Consider the following 6000-nt stretch of genomic DNA (forward strand, 5'->3'; position numbering starts at 1 on the left):
CTAGTCTTTCCCCAGTGGTAAAAATTGGGATACTTGTTCTTCCCCATTCTTGTGGTATGTCTCCTACTTGTTGCAATCTTTCAAAAATTGCTATAATCTCTACCAGTATTTTTCTTTCCAGGACCATTGAACATTGTTTATTTGAACTTAAACTCATAAAAAACTTTGTCTTAGGTATCATCATGATTAATCAACTAATTATCCTTCCCAGCTAAAAGACCATTTTACTTGTCAGAAAATGGAAAGAGGAAGAGAGAAAGAGAGAGAGAGAGAGAGAGAGAGAGAGAGAGAAAGAGAGAGAGAGAGAGAGAGAGAGAGAGAGGTAGTAGTTAGCAATTCTCTATTTCCAATGGTTATCATTACCCAATCCACCCCAGTTCTGGTCCCAGGGATGTGATGGAGCTGATCATACAGGCTTATGAAAGCTTATTGTTAAATTTTCATTGAGAGCATTTACATCTCAGAAATTGTCAAATGCTAAAAATCAGGGCTTTATTATTTTGCTGATTATCTAAATTTAAGAAAGTGATGGAGAAAATGTTAATAATGCAGATTTAACTTTAAAATTTACAATGTATACATTTTTTCCCTAGAGAAGCAGCTATTAAACATTTACCAGTATACCTCTGAGTATTTATATATACTTCTTTCTTAAAATTTTTACTTGGCAAAAAAATAAAAACAAAGAAAAAAGTTAGGTCATATAGCTAATAAGGTGGAGGACTAGACTTTTTTTTCCAATCAACATGACCTCTCAAACTTCTTTAAAATAGAAATTATGTTCAAAGCAAGAGATAAAGCAATTTCAACAATCTTCATGGTCTAGAACAAAAAAAAAAAGTAACAATCCAACTAGTTAACAGCAAAGAAAACTGATCACTCATCCATAAGAACTCACTTTGTATCTCTTGACCTGCTGGTCACCAGGCTCTGACAGTGTGGCACAACCTGACCCACAGGTTTGCAGTAGAACTTAACTGTGCTCCTCACACCCTGCACTATAGATGTTAAGGTAGAAAATTTGGGAAATCTTATTCTTCCTGGAACAATAGCATGACAGTACACTGTACTGTAACAGTACTCAACCAGAGACTTGAGGAACAGAGAGAATTGGAGCAGGACTCCAGTATTCAAGGCAGCTCTACCAGACCTGAAGGAAAGGGGACTAGCATCAAGCTGAGCCCAGTTCTTTTCTCCTAGAAGACATTTGGAGCAGAGAATGAGATTGGTAAAAAATGAGTTCCCCAGTGTGGGAGGCAGGTGATACAGCTTTGAAGTTCATTACCCCCTACCCTCCTGGGAAACTGTCTTAAAGGGGAAAGAGTCAGAAGGGGAGCAATAAAGGAAATACAAGGAGAAAAAGACTAAAATTACCAAAGATCTCATAAAAAAAAATCACTTAAAGACCTTGAGCATAAACAGACAAATTAACAGGCAAAATGCTAATAACAGAAAAGAATATAGCCTCCAGATCCACAAAATGCATCTAGATATCTATGAATAAATATTGTAAGACAAAGGAAAATAAATCAATACTGGTGAAGAAAAGGTCCCTCCCTGTGGATTCCCAAAAAAGGATCGAACTGTAGGAAAATAGTCCCAAATGGTTCAAGGGAGAAATAAGAATTGTGAAAGCAGGATTTATGACCTGCACAGCAGAAATAATTAGCAGAATTGAAAAGCTTGAATTCAAGATGGCAAATCTCACCCAAAAAACTAGAGAGAGAATAATCGTTTGGGAATGAAAATACACAGAAATAAAAGACAATATAAAAGATAAGAAGCAAAAAAATCAATGATTTAAATAAAACACAACAAGCAGTTAGGCAAAAGCCCATAAAAGCTTATCTATAGGAAAAATCATTTGAATAACATAAGACTATTCTGTACCTATAAGAAACTGCAGGAGGAAATGGAACTCAAATTTAAATCCAAGGTTACATTCCCTATAGATCTGAGCATAATCACCCATGAGTAAAAGATGGATATTCAATAAAAGAGAGGCATTGAAGCATTTTTCCAGAGAAAACCAGAAGTAATCAGATTGTTTCCTTTGCAAACATCCCAAATAAGAGAAGACAGGAAAGTGTGATATACCCTAACCAAGTCAATGGAGGGGAAGGGAAAGAACAAGTATTTATTAAATGCCAGTTATTGTGCTACATGTTTTATAAATATCATATTCATCTCTTGGAAGTAGAGGACCTACAAGAGAATGGATGAAGTAGCAAAGAGAAATACTGAAACAAGGGAGAAAGAAAGAAGAAATCTCAATTCACTGATAGGAGGGAGATTTCCCTGAAAAGTGCTCCCATAAAAACCAAAGGATATTCTATAGTAGGAGATAGGGACCTTATAATGAGTTTAATTTGCAGGGATATTATGCTTTATAGACACCATTATCTCTGTGAGAGTATTGTGCCTCGATGGATAGTGTCCTGTCAGGAGAAAGGAAATCAGAGCTCTTGGGGGCAATTGATGCCCAGAAAAGTGGGAGGGCATGGACCCAGGAAGGGGATTTTATGGTAAATGGGGGAAAATAATCCTGAGGTGATTAGGGCGTAGCAGCAAACTGCATAATCAGGAACTGTGGAGAATTCCTACCATGGAGTAATATTTCTGTCCTTTTTTTCTCCTTGAGGAATTGATATCTGTAAGAGTATGATCCAACAGAAAAGAAAAAGTTGGCAGGGGACAAGATTCTTTACTTGTCTCCAGAATAGCCATAAAAATTCATTTTTTGTGTGTATAGTTTTCCTCCCCAGTCTAAGTAATTCTGAGTTTTACCCTCCTAAACACTATTCTTTTTTTTAAAAAAAATAAGTTAATTTGCTTATTTTTAGTTTTCAACACTTGCTTCCATAAATTTTAAATTTTCTCCTTTCCCTCTCCTTCCCCTCCCCAAGACGGCATGCATTCCAATATAGGCTCTACATGTACATTCCTAATAAACATATTTTCACATTAGTCATGTTGTATAGAAGAATTAGAATGAATGGGAGTAACCATGAGAAAGAAAAACATAAGACGAAACAAAAAAAGGAAAGAGTCTGCTTCAATCTGCATTCGGATTACATATTTCTTTTTCTAGATGTGGATGACACTTTCTATCATGAGTCTTTTGGAATTGTTTTAGGTCCTTGAATTGCTGAGAAGAGCTAAGTCTATCAAAATCAGTGACTGTTTTAACACACTGTGGCTGTTACTGTGTACATTGTTCTCCTGGTTCTGCTAACTTCACTCAGCATTAGTTCATACAAGTCTTTCCAAGTTTTTCTGTTCATCATTTCTTATAGCATAATAGTATTCCATTACATGCATATGCCACAACTTGTTCAGCCATTCCTCAATTGATAGGCATCCCTTCAATTTCCACCACAAAAATAACTGCTATAAATATTTTCGTACATGTAGGTCCATTTCCCATTTGCATGATCTCTTTGGGATATAGCCCTAGAAGTGGTATTGCTGGGTCAAAGGGTATGCACATTTTTATAGCCCTTTGGACCAGATACTATTCTGACAAGATTATCCTATACTTTTGCTATCCAATGAAGTCCTTGTAATGAGACTAGGATGTCAAATGGGTCTCCTTATTTTAGGATAATGGATGTCAAACTAGAGGAGACTTCAGAGGCTGTCAAGTCCATCCCCATCTGCCAGGCCTAGAGGCCTGTGTGGGCTACCCGAGTCTTCTTACTTCACCTCCGAGGTCTTCGGTTGGCCAAAACTGGATGCTCATATGAGAGAAAGGACGTTCCAGAGTCGAACAAGGGTTGAGCTTTATTTCAGGGTCTCGGTTACAAGTGCAGGGGGGTCTTCCTTAGGAGGAAGAGGGGGAGATTTCCTAAGGAGGCTAGGATCTTAAGGGATTGGAAGCAGAAGTACAAGCGGGGAGAGAGGGGGAGGGGAGAGAGAAGAGAAGCGGAGCCTACTGTCCTCTTGGCTCCCATCATTTTACCAGGTAAGAAACTGAGGCTCAAAGAGGTTTAGTGACTTGCCGAGTTTTATATAATTAATAAGCATTTAAAGTAAGATTTAACTTCAGGTCTTTTGGACTCCAGGTCTTCTATCCTGTCTGCTGTTCCCACCTAGCTGTCTAATTAATCCAAACTTTGCATATCTGAGTATATATCTGAAGCCATAGGTGACACTGCTAGCTTCTTTGTCTTCTGTGAATCTCCTGACATCTCTACTACTATCTTTACTACACTGTAGTTTATCTCTGTGGTATCTAGCTTTATGGGTCTATGGAGAGACATTTTCCTCCCTCTCTCAACCCCTCCTCTTGCCATCATTTCCCTTTTCAATTTAAAATGCTTCTGATTAGATTTGTAAGACTCTGACATGATTATCAACCCTTGTTAGGTGCACATCAGATATACACTTTCACCATTCCTAGTAAGGTTGTCTCCATAAAACCCTGATTAAAAGGCACAACTGTTACCAGGAAGCATTATTTTAGACCTCTCTTAATAGCATACTGGTAGCTTAATAGGGATCAGTTTATCAGTGATAACAATACAGCAATTACCTTGAGAGGATGACAGGTCATTTTCAATCCAGGGATCTCTGGAGGGAGGAGCAAGGTAGGGATGAGAAATCAGCAAATATTCAGCCCAGCATAGTGCCATAACTAGAAGCCAAGGCATTTGGATTCTAATTTCAGCCGTACTATTAAGTAGCTTTAACAAGTCACATAACCTCTCTGGGCTTGAATTTCTTCATAGGTCAATGAAGCAGTTGAGCTAGACAAACTCTTCTAGCAATAATAGTTTATGACTGACTAGGCTATGAGGTAGGGAGGTTAGAATTTGGCGTGGTGAGGTGTCGTAGGTCCCACAAGGAAGTGAAGGAAGTTAACAAACAAACAACCTCCCCTCCCCCCCCTTCACACTGTTGCGAAGGGCCAGCTCTATCCTTAAGACAGGCTAGAAGACTTTGAATGAGCTGTTTTACCTCCCTGGGTCTTGTTTCCCAGGGGAATGCTCTACTTCCCATAGCAACAGCTGTGAAGCATAAGTGACCAGAGACTGTAACTGAGCTGTCTAGTGCTGGATAGCAATACTTAGGTGCTAGAAACTGAGCTAGAAACAGTCAAATGTAGTTTCTGTAGAAGGCATGTTTGCAGAATGATGAGAGACAAAATAGCAATAAGGCCCTTGGACCATTCTTTACCTGCCATAGACCTAAAATCATAGATCTTTAAAGTTGACAAGGACTTTAGTTGTCCTCTAGTCATGGGATCATGGATCTAGAGGTGGAAGGGGGGCCCCATTTTACAGATGAAGAAACTGTGGCCTAGGGAAGTTAAGTGACTTGCTTAGGTTTACAAGGCAGTAAGCATGAGAAATAAGATTTGAACCCAAGGACTCTGACTCAGTGTTTTTCCCCCCTATATCACACTGCCATAGTCTCATTTTACAGTTGAATAAAATAAGACCCAGAGACTTGGAGCCAGAAACTGCGATTAGAGTCCCAACTCTGCAACTAACTTGTTGTATGACTTTAGGAAAGTCCCTTAACTTCTCCAATCTTATTTCCTTCTACATAACCTTAGTATAGTAGAAAGCACCTTGGACTTGAAGGCAGGGGAAGAATGGGTTCAAATCCTGCCTCTAATACTTACTGGCTATGGGATCATGAGCAAACCACTTGTCCTCTCTGTTATCTCATCTGCAAAACTGGAATAACACCTATAGGACTATGGGCTGCTATATAGGTCAAATGAAAATGTAAATCTCTGTGCAAACCTCAAAGTGATATACAAAGATCAGTTATTACCATCGTAACCTGAGGATAGGCATATCTACCTACTAGGTTTGTTATTTATTAGTACGATGCCGGATGTAGTAGTCACATAAAGGGTTTTTTCTATTTGCTTATTTCCATTCAATTAAATTATGAGGAAGACCTGGGTTCAAGTGTACCACCTTTGCTACAGCCTGGCTACGTGACCCTAGTGAAGTCACCCAACATCTTAGCGTCCATAGACAACTC

General features: G+C 38.8%; 1 long non-coding RNA gene across 2 annotated transcripts in view; it reads right to left on the bottom strand.

Moving 5' to 3' along the window:
* The window catches only part of LOC140520254 (uncharacterized), a 60316-nt gene extending 55425 nt beyond the window's left edge, over positions 1-4891 (bottom strand). For both annotated transcript variants that reach the window (XR_011972441.1, XR_011972440.1), the window contains exon 1: positions 4535-4891. This is a non-coding gene — a long non-coding RNA (uncharacterized lncRNA). The remainder of the gene's footprint in view (positions 1-4534) is intronic.
* Positions 4892-6000: the final 1109 nt, after the last annotated feature.

The sequence above is a fragment of the Notamacropus eugenii genome, chromosome 1 (assembly GCF_028372415.1).
Source record: "Notamacropus eugenii isolate mMacEug1 chromosome 1, mMacEug1.pri_v2, whole genome shotgun sequence".
NCBI lineage: Eukaryota > Metazoa > Chordata > Mammalia > Diprotodontia > Macropodidae > Notamacropus > Notamacropus eugenii.